This window comes from Papaver somniferum, unplaced genomic scaffold (genome assembly GCF_003573695.1).
Source record: "Papaver somniferum cultivar HN1 unplaced genomic scaffold, ASM357369v1 unplaced-scaffold_132, whole genome shotgun sequence".
Taxonomy (NCBI): Eukaryota; Viridiplantae; Streptophyta; class Magnoliopsida; order Ranunculales; family Papaveraceae; genus Papaver; species Papaver somniferum.
Window position 1 is genome coordinate 8,437,621 of NW_020622381.1, and position 25,087 is coordinate 8,462,707.

Below are 25,087 nucleotides of genomic sequence, written 5' to 3' on the forward strand. Positions count from 1 at the left end.
TAAGCCTAGACGACCAGTCTTTCCGATTAGGATTAACTGTTTTCTCTAATATACGTTTTATCTCCCTATTGGAAACCTCTACCTGACCACTAGTCTGTGGATGATACGGGGTAGCTATCTTATGTGTAATACCATATTTCTTCATCAGAAGCTTAAAAGGCCCATTACAAAAGTGCGACCCTCCATCACTAATTATAGCTCGTGGTGTACCAAAACGTGTAAGTATATTATTTTTCAAGAACTCAATCACAACCCTATGGTCATTGGTTTTACACGCAACCGCCTCAATCCACTTAGAGACATAGTCTACGGCGACAAGGATGTATAGGTTACCAAAAGAATTAGGAAACGGACCCATAAAGTCAATACCCCACACATCAAAGACCTCAACAATTAAAATAGGGTTCAAGGGCATCATGTTCCTACGGGAAATGGTTCCTAATTTCTGGCATCGTTCACAAGTAACGCAGTAACTGTGGGAGTCTTTAAACAACGAAGGCCAATAGAATCCACACTGCAATATCTTAGCAGCAGTTTTCTTAGCACTAAAGTGACCCCCACAAGCATGATCATGACAAAAGGAAATAATACTGGACTGGTCACTCTCAGGTATACATCTCCTAATAATCTGGTCTGGACAATACTTAAACAAATAAGGATCATCCCAAAAGAAGTGCTTAACCTCAGCTAAAAATCTAGAACGATCTTGTTTACCCCAATGTTGGGGCATTCGACCAGTAACAAGATAGTTCACTATATTCGCATACCAAGGTAATTGGGTAACAAAGAACAATTGTTCATCAGGAAAGCTATCCCTTATAGGAAGGGAATCATCTGGGGAACTAACAACTAGCCTAGACAAGTGATCTGCTACAACATTTTCGGCACCCTTTTTGTCTCTAATGTCTGGAGAAAACTCTTGCAACAACAGAATCCACCTAATCAATCTAGGTTTAGTATCCTTCTTAGACAAAAGATATTTTAAAGCAGCATGATCAGTATATATGATGATCTTAGAACCTAAGAGATAGGGTCTAAACTTGTCTAAGGCAAACACAATGGCTAATAGTTCCTTCTCGGTAGTGGTATAGTTCAACTGGGCATCATTCAGAGTTTTGCTAGCATAGTAAATCACATGAAGTAACTTATTTTCTCGCTGACCTAGCACAACACCAATAGCATAATCTGAAGCATCACACATGATCTCAAAGGGTAGGTTCCAGTTGGGTGCCTGGACTATGGGGGCGGTAGTGAGTAATGACTTAAGCTTCTCAAAAGCCTCTAAACAAGCATCATCAAAGACAAACTTAACATCTTTTGCAAGCAAATTGCAAAGAGGTCTAGACATCAAGCTAAAATCCTTAATGAAACGACGATAAAAACCAGCATGCCCTAAGAATGACCTAATATCTCTTACGGTTTTTGGGACCGGTAAAGTTTTAATAAGGTCAACTTTGGCTCTATCTACCTCTATACCCTTTGAAGATACAATATGCCCTAGAACAATTCCTGAACGAACCATAAAGTGACATTTCTCCCAATTAAGCACTAAATTCTTTTCCTTACACCTAGTCAAAACTAATGACAAATGATGCAAGCACTCATCGAAAGACGAACCAAACACTGAAAAATCATCCATAAAGACCTCTAAGAACCGTTCTACCATGTCAGAAAATATGCTCATCATGCAACGCTGAAAAGTCGCAGGGGCATTACATAGCCCGAAAGGCATGCGTCTATACGCAAAGGTACCAAAGGGACAGGTAAAAGTGGTTTTCTCCTGGTCTTCTGGGGCAATAACGATCTGATTATATCCAGAGTAGCCATCTAAAAAGCAGTAGTGACTATGTCCAGCTAATCTCTCTAGCATCTGGTCGATGAAGGGAAGGGGAAAGTGGTCCTTCCTAGTGACCTTGTTCAATTTCCTATAGTCAATACAAACACGCCAACCCGTGGTCACTCGGGTCGGGATTAACTCATTGTTATCATTCTGGACTACAGTAATACCAGATTTCTTGGGAACAACCTGAACGGGCTGACCCACTTACTGTCTGAAATAGGGTAGATAATGCCTGCATCTAATAGCTTAAGAACCTCAGTTCGAACTACTTCTTTCATATTGGGGTTTAGTCGACGTTGCATCTCCCTAGAAGGTTTGGTGTCTTCCTCTAAATAGATCTGATGCATACAAACAGTAGGACTTATACCCTTAATGTCTGCTATGGTCCACCCTAAAGCTTCCTTGTTGTTTTGAAGGACGGTTACTAGCCTACTTTCCTGATCTCTATCCAAGTCGGAAGAAACAATCACAGGTAAAGTCTCAGACGGGCCTAAAAACACATACTTCAGGGTATCTGGCAATGGTTTTAGGTCCAACTTAGGAGGCTCTTCTAAAGAAGGAACTAGGGTAGACTTAGAAACTGGTAGTGGTTCGAACTTAGGTTTCCATCCATTACTAGTATCTAACAAAGGGGTTGAATCTAACAAAGCATTCACCTCATTAATCACCTTATCATCATCAAAATCAATCCCAAAGTGAGCTAGGCATTTCTCTAATGGATCTTCTAACAAAGTGTTTGGTAATGACTCCTCGACTAATGTTCCTATCATGTTCACCTCTTCTATATTCGAGTCATCTAGTTCAGAGGGTAGCTTACTAATATTAAAAATGTTCAGCTCAATAGTCATATTACCAAAAGACAAATTCATAATACCATTTCGACAGTTAATGATCGCATTGGATGTAGCTAAAAACGGGCGACCTAAAATCACTGGTATTTGGTTCTCTGGGTCAGGGACAGGTTGGGTATCTAGGATAACAAAATCCACCGGATATATAAACTTGTCGACCTCTATGAGAACATCCTCGATCACACCACGAGGAATTTTAACGGACCTATCAGCTAACTGAAGTGTCATCTGTGTAGGTTTCATCTCACCAAGTCTTAGCTTAAGGTACACATGGTATGGCAGTAAGTTCACACTGGATCCTAAGTCAAGCAACGCTTTCTCAACACGGTACTTACCTATTGTACAAGCAATGGTAGGAGACACTGGGTCTTTATACTTAAGAGTAGTGGTATTCTGAATAATAGAACTCACATGACTAGCTATGAAGGATTTCTTCTGGACACTGAGCTTATGCTTTCGCTTACACAAGTCCTTAAGGAACTTGGCATAAGAGGGAATCTGCCTAATTGCATTTAATAATGGAAGGTTGATATTAACCTGCTTAAAAACCTTCAATATATCATTAAAGTTGGACTCCATCTTAGTCGGAACTAGCAGCTGGGGGAACGGGTCTCTGGGAACAAAGCCGGGCTCATCAAGACCCTCATTGGTCTCTTTGGAGACTCTATCAGTCTCCTCATTTTCTGGCTCATAAGGGTGAACTACAGCATGTTCACTTTCAGGTATGTCGACCTTATTATCAACTTTCTTTCCACTCCTAAGGGTTGTAACAGAGTTCACATGATTGTACGATTTCTCTCCTCTAGGTTTAGGATCAGTATGACTAGGGAACCTTCCTTCTTCTCTCTCATTGATAAACTTAGATATTTGGCCGACTTGAAGCTCTAATTTAGCAAAAGACTGGGCACTATTCTTAAAATTCTGTTTGGTTTCCTCTTGAAAATTACTCTGGCTTTTTACTAACATTTACTGGCTTTGTGATAGCATCTCCTGGCTCTTCCTTAATATACTAAGGGTTTCCTCTAAGCTAGTTATTCTATTCTCATATGGGTTCTGGGTCTGACCTGAAGAGTTCTTAGTATAACCAAAACCTGGGGGGGGCTGAGAATTACTAGACTGGCCTTGATTCTGGCCCTTAGACCAATAGAAATTAGGATGGTTTCTCCAACCAGGGTTGTAGGTCTCTGAGTAGGGGTCAAACTTCTGACGGTTTTCAAACCTAGCATTGTTATAGACAGCATGAGCTTGCTCTTCACTAACCTGACCTTCCAAGAATGAGTGTTATCGGGCTCTATTCCACAACTAGAGACTTGAGAGGCTCTATTAGGTTCAACAAGGGACTTATTTTTAGATTGAACCATTTCCAATGCTTCTAAACTTCTAGATAAAGCAACAAACTTAGCATCTGACGCAAAACTCGTATCTACCATATTGGTGCTACTTCTATTGACCAAGAGTCTTTTAGGAGGTTCAACACAAGACTCCCATTGTTGGGATTTTTCAGCGATAGCTCCTAAGAAGGTAAAAGCATCATCAACATTTTTACTAGTGAACTCACCAGCGCACATAGACTCGACCATGGCTTTGGTCGAATAGTCTAAACTATTATAAATAATCTCTACAAGTTTCATCTTATCAAATCCATGGTGAGGACACTGGGATAGGAGATCATTGAATCTCTCTAAAAACCTATAAAGAGATTCTCCCTCTTGTTGCATACTAGCACTAATTTTCTGCCTAACAGCTGCAGTTTTATGCTTAGGGTAGAATTTCATATAGAAAGCAGCAATAAGTTCCTGCCATGTTTCAATGGATTCAGATGGTAGGTTGTTTATCCAGGTCTTGGCTTTATCTCTCAAGGAAAAGGGAAACATCTTAAGTTTCAAGACCTCATCAGTAAGGTCTTTTATTCTAATTGTCCCACAAATTTCCTCAAAGTCTCTAATATGAAAATAAGGGTTCTCATCATCCTTTCTTAAGTATATAGGGATCATCTGAAGAATACTAGGTTTTATCTCGAAATTAGCCGTAGTGGATGGCAATTTAATGCACGAAGCTCGGTTGGACATAGTTGGGAACATGTAATCTTTCAAAGTTGCCATCAGTGGCACAGCAGAAGTACTAGGGGTAGTTTCCTCACGAAGAGATAGGTTCTCAAAACTGAAGTTTCCAAAAATGGGATCTCAAAAGAAGAGTCTTCGAGCTCCCCGCTTCCACAATAATATCTTTTAGGATCGTCACTAATCAAACGGCCAAAATTATCTCTTTTCCAAGCACGCTCTGTAAAGGAATCGAGCGCTCTTGGCATACACAAACAAAAATCCTAAGGAAGGGAGGTTCTAAGCAAACACACAGCAGGCCGACTCCACCAAATCAAACCTAAAAATTTCTAGCAAACAAAAAGCATGATGGCTCCACTTAGATTGTTTCTAGACCAACTTCTAATCCTTCGAAAAGGAACTCGTTACAATCTGAGCAAATTCTCTGGAATCAGTACGAGTCAAAGTGAGTTGAATAGAGGCGAGGGAAGCTCAGTGGAGCTTTGATACCCAAGGCCTCACCGGTATTCAAGGCGGCGCAGTCACGCATTCAACTCACAGAATCCATCCTGAACTTCGAAGTATGCTCAAAAGAGTAACCAATATTTTTCGAATGACTGTCCTATTAAGCTCGTTACCCTATAGGTCTCGTTCTATTCAAAATTTTAGGCTTAGGTTCGCGTTTGGTTTCGTTTTCCTAAGGCGGGCAAGAAGAGAACGGTGATGAAATCCGAACCCTTATCTTGTATGGAAAGTCCTTGCCCTTTACTAGGAATTTAAAGCAACTGGTTCAGTCCTCAGCATATAATCACCTTAAGGCATACAGTAAACCCGCTTGCAGGATATTCGCGGGTGTTTCGAAAGACTTACCTCCAGTACCAGACGGGCGAAGAACCGCTGAAGTCGACTCGGGCCACGACTCCTATGTCGTGTACGAACCCGAGGGGCCGAGACGATATTGTAATCGTCGTCCTTCCCTGCCAACAGTTTGTATTTAAGGGTACCCTTCCGTAGGGTTTAAAAAAAATTGTCCAAATGTCCAAAGTCCAAGATAAAGTGCAAAAATATTACAAAAATTTCCTAATACAATTCTAAAAAAAATTAAAAATTAAAAATTAAAAAAATAATAAAAAAACTAAATCCTAAAAAATTATTTGTCTTCTTTTTTTCTTTTCTTTTAGCTTTGAGCTTTGTTCCAAGTCCTTAGTGTCCAATCTTCAGACCTGCAAATCAAAGACACAAACAAAGAAACGTAAAGAGGAACAAATGAAATAATAGAAAATAACAAAAACCTAAAAATTCTACCTAAGCACAAATCCGCGTCGGCGTCGCCAAAAATTTGATGTATTTTCAAATGGTTGTAGTGATAGTGGTAAAAATGGGTTCTTTTCAGATTTGTGAAGGGAATAAAATTTTTAGATTTTTTTTTAAAACTTAAGAATGTAGCAAAATTAAATAGCAAAGTGATGTGAAATTTTGTGGACAAATAGGGGTTTAAGATTCCACCATTCAACAATACTTATATGATCTAATATTTTTTTTTACTATGCAATTTAAATAATTGGTTTGATTCAAAATATTGCCAAAAGCAGATTTCCAAAATATCAAATGTTAATCACAAGTATAATGCATCGAGAGTCTAAAACTAAGCATGCATTATCAAGGGAAAACACAGTTGATTAATAAAAATCATTTAATTCATTTTTATCAATGCAATTAATCACATAAAAATATTGCATAAAAAAATAGAGATTACCACATAATTATTGTGAGAATGTCTTCCTCTGTCACCCCTGGGATTGGGTTTAGCTACTCATGATGAAAAACCTCTCAAAATATTTCATTGATGCTCAAAAGTGTTTTACAATTAAGAGAAAGACAAGAAAATGATATAAAACAGGATTCTGCGACCCACAGAAGGCGTCCAGAATCAACGATAGAGATGAAGTGCTGTTGTCGTTGGAAAACTATGACCCACAAACGTCAGTCGTTTTCTTTGTTGGTAAACGACTTCCTTTGGTAGTCTGTTCTTCCTCTTCTTCTTCCTCCTCGAGCAGCAGCAGCAGCAGAACCAGAATCTCTGCAACTTCAATTTTCTTGCTCTGTAGTGCTCTAAACCTCTCCCAATTCTCTCTCTCTCTCTTCTTCTATGAGTCCCCAGCACTATATATATACTCCACAGGATCAAGAAGTCTCGCTATAACTCGAGATAATTCTCTCTTAACTCGGTTTGATGTAAAAATATTCTGGGAATATTTTCTTCCCTGATTTAGCTTCTCACGCGTAGATTTCCATTCTGTTCACTCTAGAAATGTTTACACACGACTCACAATGTTGCTAGAGCCCTCATGCATGAGCAGAACACGCTCAAATCTTCTCCAATCCCGTGTCCAACCCGTGTTTCCCTGTTTTTCATTCCGTGAATTATCCAGCTAATTCTTGCCAAATTTGATCGAACCAAAAGCCCAAAACGTGTTTGCTAGGACATATCACAACTTCCTACCAAAAATCAGCCATTGAATCTCCCTAGAACACGTTCAAAAATTCCAACAAAACATCTGCCAGTTGATAGTATTTTTTTCCCGCCAATTTTTGGTTTTTGAATTAGGGAAGAAGATGTCCTCCCCCCAAACCAGAACTGGGGTGCGAATAGCAGCTGCCTTGGGGGTGACCTGGGGGTGCTCCGTGCAACTTTTCGAGCCGAATTTTCCAACAATAATTATTTTCCAAAAATACCTACAAACACACAAAACACCATAATAAGGACGAAAACAAGTACTAACAATACGAAACATTGAGGACAAATTAGACACATAAATGCGTCTATCAGCTCCCAGCGCCTTGGTCAATATTTTAATTATTTATTATTTTCCTTCCTATTTTGTATAGGTTCATCGTTTCGTCGTATTCTGCAATACTCGTTCGTGCGGTGATTGTTAGTGCATCAACGTTGAGTACACTTGCACCTTTTGAGCCGGGGCTTACTGAGAGGTAGCTTAGACGCCCGTGCGTTGAATATTTATTACTAACCCATGGAATTCTGCTGGGAAGAACCATAGATTGAATTAACGAAATATTGCGAAAATATTTGAATATTTTCGGAAATTCAATGGATGAATCCAAGAATTTAAGAATAATTAACTGATGGCTCTACACTACAGAGCAAGCTGTCTAGGAGCATTAACTATTCTGACATGAGCTTACTGGAGCTTCATATCCTTTATATAGTCAGGGAAAACTTGTTGTTTGTATCTTGAAGACGTTATCGCTCTATACTAGCAGAGCAAGCTGTCTAGGAGCCATCAATCTCGTGATTCTATATAGAAATGATTACTGAAGTGTTCAGTATTCATGAGATATGCCGTTGTCCAGCCGAGAGACTACATATCCGCATGTACTCTAAGAGAAAGTATTCTCAGTCAGAGGATTCGATGAGAGACCCGTGTATCAATACTCACATCTGATTGCTGTATCAGGAGTTCGTATAATTATGGGTTTACGATTTTAGCCTTTGTCGAAAATCCACCATCTACAGGTACGCGTACATGTACTGGCGGAAGTTTTCTGACCGAAAACTTCTGCTGGAGTTTGTATTTTACAAATTGGAAAACCAGTCACCTTAGGTACGCGTACTCACAGAAGTTTTCGAACCGAAAATTTCTGCTGAGTTTCCAAACTCAAATCCGGTAGCTAAGGTACACGTACCCGTACGCGTACCCAAGCTGGTTATTTCTCAAATCGGAAGTTCATGAACTTAAAACAATAAATCAATAAGGAATGCAATCTTTGCAAACCATGGCTATATTGTTCATGAATTGATTCAAATGAATCAAATCGATTGTGTTTCAATTGTATCTATGAGTAAATACCTAAGCTATTGAACAACTCTATCAACTAGTTCTTATGAGTCATTTGAACTAGTTATGAGAAAGATGAATATGGTTGATATGAAAGTACTCATATGGCTAACCTCGGTTAACTATTTGTGAACCAACCAAGTGCACACGTTTAGGTGCGGTTACTCAAACCTAAATGAAACACATTTTATTTGTGTATGACAAGCTAAGTTTCGATCTAACAGTTGAAAGATATTAGCTTGGAGAAATCAGGTTTTTCATCTAACGGTGAATATTGAATGCTTCGCTACCAAGGTAACTTGGATTGCAAACCCTGATTTGAAAACTATATAAAGGAGAATCTAGCAACTTGAAAAACTAATCCCCACACCTCCTGTGTGATACTAGTTGGTTTGCTAGAGCTGATTCTCCTTTAATCTTAGGTTTCTTCCCGAGACCCTGTAGGTTAACGACTGAAAGACTTCATTGGGATTGTGAAGCCATACGAAACTACTTCTCTTGATTTATCAAAAGACGGAACAAAAACTCTTAAGTGTGTCTGTGGGAGACAAATTTACCTATTATAGACTTTTCTGTGTGATACAGATTTGTTTATTAAAGTCTTCGACTTTGGGTCGTAGCAACTCTTGGTTTTGGGTGAGATCAGCTAAGGGAATCAAGTGCGTAGTATCCTGATGGGATCAGAGACGTAAGGAGCGCAACTGTACCTTGAATTAGTGTGAGATTGATTAGGGTTCAAATACAGTCCAGACCGAAGTTAGTTTATAGTAAGCTAGTGTCTGTAGCGGCTTAATACAATGTGGTGTTCAATCTGGACTAGGTCCAGGGGTTTTTCTGCATTTGCGGTTTCCTCGTTAACAAAATTTCTGGTGTCTGTGTTATTTCTATTCCGCATTATATTTTGTTATATAATTGAAATATTACAGGTTGTGCGTTGTATCGATCAATTGTGAAATCCAACCTTTGGTTGTTGATTGGAAATTGATTGATCCTTGGATATTGGTCTTTGGTACCATCCAAGTTGTTATCCTTGAATTTGATAAAGACTCGCAGATTTCTATTTGCTTGAGTAAAGATCAAATCAAGTGAGATAGATATTAACTCCTCAATATACTTTTCTCAGATAGAGTCTGACTGTCTAGTTGATTCTCTAGAAAGTATATTGGAGTTAGTCCATACAGATTGCTAACCGAAATATTGGGTGTGGTTGTTATACCCCCGTATTTTTAATTGGTATCAGAGCAGGAAAACACGTTTAAGACCTTAAAAGTATGTGTTTGTAAGCGATCTGACTCTATGGACAGTAGTGATATCTCTGTCTTCGCAAAACCAGATCAGGATCCACTTGATGATGATAAGAGTTCTAAGACCTCCAAGAAATCTATCATATCTTCCCCTCTGTCAGAAACTAATGTTAACTGGGAAAATAGCCTAAATGAACAATTGGATGAACTTTCAGATGAAAGTGAATCAGACGAGGGACCAAGTATTGATGAAGAAATCTCACAGTTTATTATACTCTTTGACGATATCATAGAAAAAAAGGGATCAACTGCCTATCTGGCAGAATATCTGTTTCCTCTCTGTCGTGAAAACTAGAAACTAAAAAAACTCTTTAAGGGATATGATAGTGGTTATAAGCTTTTACAATCAATCCTTAAAGATCGTGTTGAAGAAGTCCATTCAAAGGTTGCTAAATGTGAAAAACTTCAGAAGAGTTTATTTGTGCTGAGAGAAAGACTTGCTGAATCTGAGACAAAGTATGACTCTCAACAGATCTAATATAATGACAGAGAATGCCTTTTTCTTGCCAAAGAAAAACAATTGAAGAATGACCTATCTACAGATGTTAACAAGGTAAAATCACTGGAAGAGAATCTGAAAAGATTCAATACTAGCTCTACAAAATTATCTTCCATGTTAGGAGCATGTAAATAACATCGTGATACACGTGGTATGGGCTATAAAGGAATAGACGCTCCAAGCACTGGAAAGATCAATTTTGTATGTGCTAGTAATAACTCACTATGTGAAAATTCATCTATTACATCTGATTCTTCTATAAAGAAAGATTTTCATACTTCAAAGACAGGGCATAGGAGAACCATTAAAAACGTTATCGTTAACTGCTACTATTTGTGGAAACAAAGGTCATGTTGAACGGAAATGTCGTTTTCGGAAAAGGAATGAAAAACTTCATAACATTCATATATGGATGTCGAAAGAAGTAATCAAACATGTTTCTCTCCACACTGAGAACATTTGTGCCTCGAACTCAAAAAAGCACAGTGACAAGTCCTCTCTTAGTTATATGTATGATACTGACTCTTTCTACAATTTTAGAGGAAAGAAAATCATATGGACAACTAAGTTGGTTGACGTTCCAGTAAAGAGAAAAATACGCCAAAGGAAGAAGGATGGTTCAATCAAGGAAGGAATATCATCCATTGGAAAGGATCACACTGCTTTTAAAGTATCAGTCTCTGATTATATGCACATCAATAATTATGCATCTGATCTAAGGACCAGTATAAACAATCTCAAGCGTAAAATCAAAAAATTAAGGAAGAAAACATATTCAGGTATGACTTGTCCTCCATGTAATAATTCTCTTGAAAATATTTCCGCTATTTCTCCCTGTATCCTAGATAAGGAAAACGATGATGATATACATGCTCAGATTACAACTTAACCAACTTTCTAAATGTGCATTCTCATATAAACCTTAGGAGAATGCACATAGAGTTCAAGATACAACTTGTCTTGACAGAAAATGGTTGTAATGCTCGTCTGATTCTTTAGAACTGATTCCTTTTATGAAGAATTCTGTTCTGGCCTTCCTTTCATAATAAAGCTTAGTTGATCAATCTAAACTCTTGAGAAAATCATGTCTTGTTTTAAAATCCTTTGACAAAGCCTTTTGAATTAAGGCTCCCTTGCTTAAACGGTTTAGTATTTGGTTCATAACTGTAAACGTTTGCGTACCTGGCCCATTACCGTTTCTTAAACGAGTAACCCTAGGGTTCCATTATATGTGTCTTAAACATGTATATATATATCATGAAATTACTCATTGATATATACTCGTACGGTAACGACAATAGTTCCCCTTGAGATAATGGTGCAAACTATGGATGGAAGCATGAAGGAAGTCAAGGATGAAGGAAACAACATTGTTGAGTTTTAAGAAATCTTTAGGAAAATTTCTTAAATATTTTGAAGTCGTGCGTGATCAATTTGTCATTGCCTCTAAGAATCTCGAGTTTGTGAAGATCAAACTAAAGGAATCCAATGAGTAACTTAAAAAGTGTTCGAGCGTTGATTGCCCGTCTGGGATAGATTTGTCTAGGAAACTTCTTAAGAGAATTTTATTCTTGTTTTTATTTAAGATGGATAACTAGGGTTTGGAATAGCCACTATTGTGAGTACACATAGCTATGTACAACGTTTTCATCTTCATGTTTTTAGATTTATTTGGTTAAATTCTAAAGTTGATTTGGAAGGTTATTTTTGCAGTATTAATAATATTTATGGTTTTATATATTGCAATATGTTATGGGATATGTGTGTTTGCATCCGAGAATTATTATTGTCCCATACAATGTCAAAAGTTATCTCGTTTATATGTCGATATGCATGTACTGATACAAGATCGATGAACTTTTTAACAAACAAAAGTTAAGCCTATTATGTCAATTCATTGATGAAAGATAGGTTAAAATCTTTTGTTTACGATGATTATGTCTATTGTATGTCATTATGCAAATAGTGATGAAGATAGAATGAATCCTTGTATATTCCGCATTATTGATCTTTCCCTGATTCATTTTTTATGTATATAATGTGTGGCTCCATAAGTCTTCTTGTGTGAGCATTTCCAACTAAACTAATCATATATTCGTTTGTGATTATTTTGGTTGTGTATTCCGATTAAATTAATCATGGTTTCTCTTGTGATTAGTTTAATTGAGAATTTTTTGGATACAAAATCATTTGTGGTTTTTGATGTCCAAAGAAATCCTTCTTTTCTTGTAAAAGTAAGGTCGCTCTTGTTGTTTTTTCGGGAATGACATCTAATGGGGGAGAATTCTTTTGAACTTGCGCTTAATTTCCATATCTTTGTGGGGAGTGCGGTTGTGGAATTTTGAGGAGTTATATTGTATCTTTATAAACTCCGTGATGAATGCATTTATCTTCGGCTATATGATTGCATCAAAACAAGTTGATATGTGCTTTTATTTGGTCTTGAAGTGTCTCCATGAAAATTTCATTAGGATCCCGTTTTCGTACCTTTGCCAATTTTATTGACAAAAAGGGGGAGAATTAATATGTAGTTCACACTACAAATACATATGGTTTTCGGATCATTATGTACGGGGGAGTGGCTTTCGTGTTGAGACGAAGTATTGACTAAGGGGGAGTGATACATATCACCATAGTATTGTTGCCGAAGTTGTGATATAAGAACTTTGATACTGTGTAATAATACTATGACACTGTATAACAATGATCGAGAGTTTTTGTTTTCTCATTGTTATGGATACGGAACTTCAACAACTATGATGTTGAATTGAACATCTACCGAATCATGGGAGTACTTGGAAAAGACGAAGTTTTCGAGTAATGTTGAAGCACCAAGGAGATCAAGCATGTGGACGAGAAACTACAAAGTTTTATTTATTTTGTAATCCATATGTATTGATAGTTTTGCCACTAAAATTGACAAAGGGGAAGATTGTTAGAGCACTGCTCGGTCGAACACGCATGCGTTGCTATCTCAAGCATGTTTGTCAAGTTTGGTTGCCAATACTATATGTCTTGATTTCTAGACTACTTATAGCTAAGTCTCGGTTTAGGACAGATTAGTGTAGTTGAGCTCCAGACTCCATGGCGATTATCTTACGAAGACGAAGAACTACTCGAGGAACTAGTGGAACTTCATCCGACTAAAAGGATGTGGAGACTTGAACTTATCTATCACTCAAAAATCTATCTCTCTATCTCCTACTCTTGAGACAAAATCGTATAAGTATGATAGTTTTCATACATACACATTTGCTATTTCGAGCCGAGTTTACTCGCCTATCTTTTTCTCGAAATACGTGCTGGTAAGCTTTTGCTTTAACCACTTTTCATCTTTATCCGTGACGAAAGTCATGATGACGTTTCAATCTTGAAAATATCTTTGATGACGATAGTCGTGAATAACGATTGTTATAACATTATAGAAGAATGTTTCAATGATTAAAATATAGAGTTGAGATTATGTAACCAACTATGGATATAAGCATATATAGTGTGTTCGCACATTAGTGTATAAATCCATGAGTCGGAAACCAATTGTGTGCATTTGTGCATGCGACATTGGTAAAGGAGACAGGTTGGGTGCGCGTAGTGACGGAAGTTTTCTGACCGAAAACTTATGCTGGAGTTTGTAGTTTACAAACTGGAAAACCAGTCACCTTAGGTACGCGTAACCGTACGCGTACTCACGGAAGTTTTCGAACAGAAAATTTCTGCTGAGTTTCCAAATTCAAATCCGGTAGCTAAGGTACACGTACCCGTACGCGTACCCAAGCTGGTTATTTCTCAAATCGGAAGTTCATGAACTTAAAACAATAAATCAATAAGGAATGCAATCTTTGCAAACCATGGCTATATTGCTCATGAATTGATTCAAATGAATCAAACCGATTGTGTTTCGATTGTGTCTATGAGTAAAGACCTAAGCTATTGAACAACTCTATCAACTAGTTCTTATGAGTCATTTGAACTAGTTATGAGAAAGATGAATATGGTTGATATGAAAGTACTCATATGGCTAACCTCGGTTAACTATTTTTGAACCAACCAAGTGCACACGTTTAGGTGCGGTTACTCAAACCTAAATGAAACACATTTCATTTGTGTATGACAAGCTAAGTTTCGATCTAACGATTGAAAGATATTAGCTTGGAGAAATCAGGTTTTTCATCTAACGGTGAATATTGAATGTTTTGTTACCAAGGTAACTTGGATTGCAAACCCTGATTTGAAAACTATATAAAGGAGAATCTAGCAACTTGAAAAACTAATCCCCACACCTTCTGTATGATACTAGTTGGTTTGCTAGAGTCGATTCTCCTTTAACCTTAAGTTTATTCCCGAGACCCTGTAGGTTAACGACTGAAAGACTTCATTGGCATTGTGAAGGAAGACGAAACTACTTCTCTTGTAGTTGAGCGATCTGATCTTGCCATTTTCTATCGTACGAGTTCAATTTAATAATTGACTTGAGATTATATCTCCGATAGGGCAAGATAAAAATAAATCACAAACATCTTCGTCTCATCGTTTGTGATTCCGCAACATCTTGTTTCGCTACCGTACGATTAAGATTGTTGTGAGGTGATTGATAATACTAGGCTGTTCTTCGGGAATATAAGTACGAATTATCAATTAGTTCCTGTTCACCTTGATTTATCAAAAGACGGAACAAAAACTCTTAAGTCTATCTGTGGGAGACAAATTTACCTATCATAGACTTTTCTGTGTGATACAGATTTGTTTATCAAAGTCTTCGACTTTGGGTCGTAGCAACTCTTGGTTGTGGGTGAGATCAACTAAGGGAATCAAGTGCGTAGTATCCTGCTGGGATCAGATACGTAAGGAGCGCAACTGTACCTTGAATTAGTGTGAGATTGATTAAGGTTCAACTACAGTCCATACCGAAGTTAGTTTGTTGTAGGCTAGTGTCTGTAGCGGCTTAATACGGTGTGGTGTTCAATCTAGACTAGGTCCCGTGGTTTTTCTGCATTTGCGGTTCTCTCGTTAACAAAATTTCTGGTGTTTGTGTTATTTCTATTCCACATTATATTTTGTTATATAATAGAAATATCACAGGTTGTGCGTTGTATCGATCAATTGTGAAATCCAACCTTTGGTTGTTGATGGGAAATTGATTGATCCTTGGATATTGGTCTTTGGTACCATCCAAGTTGTTATCCTTGAATTTGATAAAGACTCGCAGATTTCTATTTGCTTGAGTAAAGATCAAATCAAGTGGGAGAGATATTAACTCCTCAATATACTTTTCTCTAGATTGAGTCTGACTGTCTAGTTGATTCTCTAAAAAGTATATTGGAGTTAGTCCATACAGATTGCTAATCAAAATATTGGGTGTGGTTGTTATACCCTCGCTTTTTCAACATCAAATAGAGATATGAGTAGTATCAGTCTATCATACACTGATCATAGACAAGGAAGAAAAAAAAGTTAAAGATTTTATATTTTCCCCATCTTAACCAAAAGTCTTTCTGGTCCACCAAAGTCATATTTTCCTCAAAACTCTTTAGCTTTCCCTGCAAAAATTTTTTTTTCCTTTTAAGTGAGTATAAGGAGCTTTTAAGTTTTTTCTGGAGTCTGTCCGAAATCATTTGGTGAAGTAACGGGAGATCTAAGAGCAAATCTTATGGTGGAAGAGTTTCATCTTCCATCTTCCACGCCACCTCAACATTTGGAATTGCGCATGGAAGTGCAAGTGTAGTGGTAGAACAACAAAAACGCTAATCAAAATAGCGCTATTCAGAATAGCGCCTAGCGCTATTACGATTAACGCTTTTTTCTCAGCCATTAGATTTCAAGGGCTCGTTTTAAATTTATGGATTAAAGAAAAGCGCTATTCTGAATAGCGTTTGACGCTATTTAGATTAGCGTTGGGCACTATACTGATTGTCGCTTTTTGTCTTTTAGTGTGCTATTCTGAATAACGTTTTACGCTAATCTGATTAGCGTTCCCATGGATTTCACGGGACCTCCCACGAAACCATGGAACACTGCTTGGATTTTTTGTGGAAGACCCCAACTTGGAAGCCACTAGACTTGACATTCCACAGTTTTCCCACACTTGGAATACCTTGGATTCCACCATAAGACTTGCTCTAAGTGTTGATATTAGTCCGTCCACATGCCACAAGCTTGTCCTAATCAATTGTCACCAAACCTTTTTATTTTTCTTTCTTTTTTTTAATTTTCTTTCGTGTCTTCTCGAGTTGGTTTATCTGTAGAGCGAACTAAAAAGGATTTGTCAATTACATATTTCATATCTCCTTCGGAGGGTCAAGGAAACTGGCGTAAACTACTAGAACACCACTTTCATGATGAGGAGAGTCGGCCGAAGGAAAACGAAACAGCGCTGCATAACACGTTATACGTCTTTTTTTGTTGGAATATTATTTTTGAGGTATATACATCATTTTAGTGATTGCATAACAAAATTAGTGGATGCATAAACCAAAATACGACGGTATAAACTGTTATACATTTTTTGCGGTAGCTCTATAATTCGTTATGCATTTTTTTGAATGATATTTTGAGGCATATACTACCTCCGTTCTGAAAAGAAATATTTTCACAGTTTCATTTTTGCCTAGAATATGCCAAATTGAAAAAGTGAAAGCATCATTTTTCCTGAAATGGAGTGAAAGGATCACGTTTTCTGAAACGAGGGCGAATGTATCACTTTTGCTGAAACATGGCGAAAGTATCATTTTTTCTGAAACGGGGCGAAAGTGTCACCTTTTCTATAACGGAGCGGAAGTATCACCTTTTCTGTAACGGGACGAAGGTGTCACTTTTTCTGAAACAGGTCGAAAGTATCACTTTTCCTGAAACGTTGCGAAAGTATCACTTTTCCTGAAGCGGAACCAAAGTATCACTTTGTCTGTAATGCGGCGAAAGTATCACTTCCTGAAACGGAGTGAAAGTTTCACTTTTCCTGAAACCGAGTGAAAGTATTACTTTTCCTGATTGCATAATGATTGTCCCTGAAAAAACTGGATACTATAAAGAGCTATAGTAATTGGACTAAAAGGTAGAGATAATTTTGGCTAGTGAAAAAAGTCAAAAAAAAAAAAAGCCACACGTAATTTTATTTGTGTCGGGAATCGTTTAGAAATATTATATCCAATCTATTTATCAAATTACACATCTGGGTTACTGTTCATTTTACAAAAAAAAATAATCATAAAAGGAACTCGCTCTCATCGGGCAGTCAGCCCAACTAGAGCTTAGAGAAATGGAACGTACAACAAAGTGGTGTTGCTGGGAAATAAGACCCATAACTTAGCAATTATCAAATTGAATCAACCAGCAGTTATACTTGTTATCCTAATTTTTTTTGTTTTGCGCACGGGCAAGTCTTACAATCAAAATTGACTATGGATTTCAGACGTTTTGGTTGATGGATCTCATCACAATAGAAGTTTCCAGACAAACAGTTAACAGTTAAAGCTGTCGAAAATAATCACCAATAACAGGTAAAAACATAAAAACAGCGCCCAATCAATGTGCACAAGTGCCACCAAGAAAACAATATATACAACATACACAGTTAATCTCGTCTCAGGATTTGTCAACTCGGTAGAGGATATTCATATCACCCTAACTGGGCCAAAGGCTAACTTTTTTTTTTTTTTTTTTATTTTTTTATTTTATTGAAAGTTAACATTTAGTAACTGCGCATGTAGTGTTGAGGTTGTTGGACTCCTCCACGGCACATACATCGTCAAAATTGTCTCTAACATTAAAATTTTGCCTTTTTTTCTCCTGATAAACAGCGAGTGAAACGTGGTTCCCTGTCCATATAATATGAATAAACGTTCATGATTGCTTTTTATGGGCTAAGTTGGAGGTGCTAGATTACTACTTAAGTGTTGCAATTCAAAAAAAAAAAAGTGTGGCAAAAAAATTAACACTAGTTCTCTCCTACCAGTTGCTAGCATGTGAACTAGCATGCTAGATAGTTACGTTGAATGATTCAGCGTCTGAAAGACCACCTTTTCGCGGAATGGTTCAACGCTGAGAGATTTATTTATGATCTGACGACTGAGATTTAAAGCGGTGAACCATTCATCGCTGGGCGCTGAATGGTTCATCGCTGGGCTGACGTGGACTGCTAATCTAGCTGCTAGATTAGCACTCCCATAAGACTTAGGAGGTAGTCCTGCTACTAATCTAGCTGCTAGACCAGCACCCCATAAGACTAAGTCTTACGGTATATATCGACGACATTGTTAGGGTAGGTGCTAAACCAAACCGAGTAATTAACAGCATGTTTTGTTCAAGGAATCAAATTTTTGGTAATCCAATTTCGGAAAAATGTGGCAAATTTTTTAAACCAAATAACATAAATCAACTCTACATAATTAAAAATTTTGTTTCTTAGAAATTCGATTCCCTCTAAAAATATAATGCAACGAAATTGAACTTCAGTGTAAAAATAAAAGTAATTGAATAGCCTTAACCCAACGCCAATTCTTTTGGATTTGAATTCCATCTTTCAGAATTCAATTCCAAGAATCGGATTATCTCATAATTAAATTTGAAGGATTCTAATTCTTCCAACAAAATGAAAAATTATTTTGTTTAATATAAATCGGTACCGGTATGCAGGAATATCACTTTTTTCACTCATACTAATATGCTACCATCCAATCACGGTGTGTGCTTCCCTCGTTTAAAAAAGACACGAGCTAACACTTGGAGACGGGTGCACCAGCCTCAATCAACTACGTGGGATCTATTTTGCCCAAATTCTCCGCATGTTTAAGCTTTGCTTTTTTTAATTGTCTGCCAGCCAGACTACAACAAAAACTAAATCATTCGGAAAAGAGTAGGAGGGTAAAAACAAAATCCTTGCAAACAAAAAAGAATCAAAAATCAAAAATCAAAAAAGAAACATTTACGCAACTGTTATATTCTTGTAGGCCTTTGTATCTTGATTTATCTATTTATTTAGAACACACAATTGGGATATGAAACCTAATTGGGATATGAATTACTTCCCCCAACCAATAGTGTCTGCTAAGGGGTGTTTTGGAGACAAAAATACTAAAGTACCCTTCCCTCAAAATAAAAATCAAAAAATTTAAAATCAAAAAACAAAATCATATCCCCCATTTCCATCTCCACTTCTTATTTTCCCCCATTTCCATCTCCCTTTCAAATTCTAAATTTTCCCCACTCCCTTTCAAATTCTCTTCTCCTTCTCTACCGGCTCCTCACTTTGAAAACAATTTATTTTTTTCACAATCGGAAGTGATGAAGACCATGCCGGTACTGATGAAGGTCATGCCGGAAGTGATGAAGACCATGTCGAAAGTGATGAAGACCACGCCGAAAGTGATGAAGACCATGTCGGAAATGATGAAAACCATGCCGGAAGTGATGAAGACCATGCCGGTAGTGAGTGCCGGCATGGTTATTTAGGATGAAGACCATGCCGGTACTGAGTGCCGACATGGTTATTTAGGATGAAGACCATACCAATACTGGGTTCCTTAGTACCGGCATGGTTATTTAGGATGAAGACCATGCCGATACTGAGTGCCGACATGGTTATCTAGGATGAAGACCATACCAATACTGGGTTCCTTAGTACCGACATGGTTATTTAGGATGAAGATCATGCCGATATTGAGTTCCGACATGGTTATTCAGGATGAATACCATGCCGATACTTGCTATTTCAGACAAAATTTTTTTGTATGTTTTGTCCTCAAACCGGCATGGTTCATTTGGGAATCGACCGTGCCGGCACCACTATTGGCATGCTCGATAATACTTTTACCATGCCGGAACTGAGTTTTTCAGGCGTAACAATGGCGAATTCAATGAAAAAAAATCAAATTTCAATACATTAATACATATATATGACTAATTGGAGCACTTGTATATTCAGCTTGTTTACTTTCATGGTTGGTTCTTCCCATAAACTTTCATGATCATAAATATATTGATTTAATGTTGTTGCATCAACAAATTCAATGATAGTGATTTATTTTAATGATTATCAAACTGAACTATTAACTTACCTAATTATATTTAACCACTAAACATGATTAGTGAGGGGTAGATTAGGTATTACGTAAAACACTTAGATAAGGGGTGACCCTGAATTGATATTTGGATCTAGGTTTTGTCCTTTTCCTCTATCCCCCAATTAATTTTGATATCCCCAATTGTGGATTCTTTATTTAGTAAATCTCTACTTTTTTTCCCCTTTACATTTATATTTGATATAAAGAGAGAAGAAGTGATTGTCGCTGGAAATGTAACTCGTGGATTGCTAATACATTTTCGCGTGGGCATGCATGGGCTGATGACCAGCCAGAGACTCAAATAATTGTCGAAAGTGTGTCTTTCTTTTCATACTTGTTTTGTCTTAAACCGTCTTTTTGTGATCCGTGTTTTTACGGAAATGATACACTTATCAAGGGATAATTCCGAGTGAGAGAAGCAGAAGTTCTTTTTGTCCAGCACACATGCACATCCAAATGCCGGTCTGCCCATTCGATTTGTACTCGGATTTTTTTTTGGGAAATCCCGTAATAAGTCTAGCAAATATGTTTGGAACAAAAAGGTCCCTCCAAAGGCTCAGCTACTAGTGTGGCTGGCTATACAAAACGTTATCCCAACTGTTGACAATTTAAATAAGAGAGGCTGTCAGATACAAGAATCTCTTTGTTGCTTCTGCAACACAGAGGAAGAAGATGTGAACCACATATTGTTAACTTGTCCATTTGCAAATTCTGTTTGGCAACATCTCTCTCTTCCCCTGGAGGCTGATTGGACTCATCAAGGTGGGATGGAACAATTCAAATTATGGCATGCCTCCAGATGCAAAAATCTAGCTCAGAAGATCTGGTACATCCTCCCTTTTGCCATTGTATGGGTTTTATGGAAGGAAAGAAACAGAAGGATAATGGCTTAAAAGATTGGCAGAGACAAGGAGATGGTCATCATAGAGATCAAGAGGATTATCTATAATTGGGGAGATCAACACGATTGGTTCTGTTTCACTAGCTTCAGAGATATTCTCTTAAACTGGAAAATAGCTTTAGATAATGGTTAACTGTAGTTGTATCTGATTTCTCAGCATTTCCTCTGGGCTTTTAGTTCCCAAAACTCCCGTATTGGGCTTTTTGCCTAGCTTTTTTCTCTAATAAAATTTTATCCTTGGTAAAAAAGAAAAAGAAAAAAAAAAGTCTAGCAAAACCCGTATTCTATGGATGACGTGGTTGTTTTTCTTACGTTACATCTCAAACAATTATACACTACAATCATTTACAAGCTAAAACACAACAACTATAACTTGAAAATAAAATAAACATACACGAGAAATCATGTGGATTAGTATTATATTTGTGTCTCTGAGAGAAAAACTAAGGGCCTGTTTGTTACAGTTTTGAAAAACAGTTTTCAAAAATAGTTTTCCACTGTTTTAAAAACATACCCTTTTTTCCTTGTTTTCATTTTCTAAAAATTGTTTGGTAAACTGTTTTTGAAAACAAGGAAAACCAACTAAATCGGATCAAATGTAAAGATTCGTCTAAGAAATAGTGATATTAGCCATGACTCACTTGCAGTCATTCCCCATCTCTTACTTTGTTCTGAAAAGAAGAAAAGAATAAAGAAAAGAAAAAAAGAGAAAACACAGAAAACAATAATTTGTTGTTTTCATTTTTTTGTTTTTTAAAAACAGAAAACAGATAGAAAACATTTTCTGAAAATGTCCTTACCAAACGCATTTTCTCCTGTTTTCTGTTTTCTCTGTTTTTAAAAACAGAAAACTGTTTTTGAAAACTATACCAAACAGGACCTAATTGTTTTTATCTAGGTGAAGGATTAGAAAAGGTCAAAGGTTAAACTCTTCTCTCCGCATACCATTCTAGCTATGAATCTACAACCATAATGCTTGTGTAACCAAAATTACAACGTAAATCAGTGAATTTTTTTCGAGAGGGCTAAGATAATTTTACAAAAGTGTAAGGAGTTTTAGTGGACTAAATGTTATACATATAGTGAGCTAAATACAAAATATAACATAAAACAAAGGGTTTTTTACGATTATTTTAGGGGGCTAGAGCCAGGGTTAGTCAATCCTTGGCTCCGTCCCTCGCGTAAACCAAACATATCACTCCTTGCTACACTTGTATGACTCCCTAGAATCGACTACTACTTTACCAGTTTGAAATATTACTTTCCTACTCCCGAGTCCAATCTTAGCGATGATTTGACTCCTCCAGGAACTGTTATTCCCCTGCTCCATAACAATTTAATTAAATTACTTATGTCCTCTTTGAACTTAGTCATTCATTCTTCATTTTCTTTTCCACGCATCCTCATCATGTGTGTTCATAGTAGATATCTTGGATAAATTGTAGGGTTCTTGAATTTTTTTTTGTGCATTTCCTTCCTTATTCCTGTAGTCCCTTCTAATACATATGGCTTTACAACGTATTGTCTAAGGAAGATTGAATTATTTGTTCGAAGGTGAACTTCAAATCTAGCAAAGAGAGACAAGTAAAGAATAAGGAAGAGAACATATTACCGTAGTATTTCTTTAAAGTTTCAGTATAATGGACTTTGAAGTAGGTAAAAATACTATACGCTAGCATAACAACCATTGAGTAGATTGATTAATCATTCTAAATGTTTTAACTTCAAAACTCATAAGTTGTTATCAATCTACGAATCTTCGACAACAAGGTGCTGAACAAACACATGCAAAACTATATAAGAACTTGAAGAACGCAAAATTCAAGAGCGTTAAAGATTTAATAAATCAAGAAGCATTGTGGAGATTGAGCTGAAAGGTTATTCATTTTTAAATCCATATATGATTGATAGTTTTATCATTAAAAATCGGTAAAGGGGGAGATTGTTAAAGCATTGCTCGATCAAACTCATAAATTTTGGTATATCAAGCTTGTTGCCAAATGTAGTTGACTAATACTATATCTTGATTTATAATTTACTACAGTCAGTCTTGGACTAGAAATAAAGCATGGTATATGAGTATCAGAATTCACCAATTAATATTAAAGATTGGAGACTGAAAAAAAGGAGACATTCACGGGGAGTTCATCAACAAAGGTATCTGAAGACTGAATACCTTATTTACTCATATTTTATACTTTTATCTTATGAAACAATGCCGTATGACTTTAGTAATATGATATGAAAAGGAGGTACCAAGTACACCACCAATTGTTTCGTTTGGAAACCTGTATGGACAAACTTGTCACATTCAATAGTATAGATCAACACATGAGATCCTGTACCCGAGTTGTAGAACAAGTTTACTTGGGGGATCTTAAAATAAATTTCCAAGAATCAGCCCAGTATATATCCGAAATGTATACAAACTTAATTATAACAAGAACAAGTTTTGTAGTCTATTCAAGATGAAAATTCTCAAGAACAAATATTGCAGGTTCTGTACAGTTCCGAGTTTGAAACCCGTCTAGGTTGGTTTATCGTACTTGTAACACCCGCACTTTTCGCATGATACATGCTCAATGATACATCATTTAAATGAGATGAAGTTTCATCTCAAGCTTGTGTTGCACGTTTAGGGAAAGTTGGCCCAGGACTTAAATTGCACCATCATGATGCATCACGCCAGTGGGTGGCTGGCCGAGAAATATATTTCATCATTATGGTGCAATGCTCAAGTTGGCTATCGGGACAGAACTGGATAATGCACCACTATAGTGCATCACTCAGAATTCTTTATGTTGAAAGCAACTGAACTTGCCCTATGGAAAAGTACTCCTCCATTTTGAATTCTAAAAAGGTCAGTAAAACATATATATTGAGGGGTATTTGGTTGATGGTGCATTGAGCAGAGATGCGCCATTAAAGCTTCATAGCTGAGATGGTAAAGCATATATGATCCATAAGCCTCATTACTATAGTGTAGCGTTTCCGATTGAGCATATGATGTGTAAGCATCACTGTGTTGAGTTGCGAACTAAGAATGCGTCACTTCGATGCATTACAAGGGAAAGATTAATTATGCACGACCTTGTGCATATCTTGAGGAAGTCTCTTTGGCCTATGTAGACTAGGCTTTGTTTTCTCTTTGGCCTTGCAATGCGAGTTGTATTTAGTTTCTTGTCTTGATGTTGATGAACTATGGTCCGTGCTTGATTTTTTCAAGGTACGAAGAAGGGTACGTATGAATCCGCAATGATTTGAAACATTAGTGGTTCAACACCTTGTTGCTCATATAATCCAATTCAGAGGTGATTGTGACATTTTGGTAACTCATATCATCTGGCTCGGCATTCTGATGCAAGAGATGATTGTTTCCATACTTGATGAGGTAGTTGCAGTCCATTCCATAGTTCTCATATTTCCTATCAATCCATTTGATGTTTTCTTGCACCACGAATACAAGTTAGGGAAGCTTACATATGCCACTTGCATAACGAGGATGATGCAAGGCAAAAATCACATTATCTTGACTAATGCAACCCTAGTATAACCAAGACAAGTTCATGCATCCAGATCAATGCCCAAGAGAAGTAATGAAGTGTAAATAGGCTTGAAATGGCCTATTTGCAAGTCCAAGGAATGTCTTACGCCTGTAAAGTATTTGTAATTCAGTGATGCGTATAAAATGCATATGTATAAGACTTTATGGCCTTGTACCCTTTGCAGAACAAGGGTAAG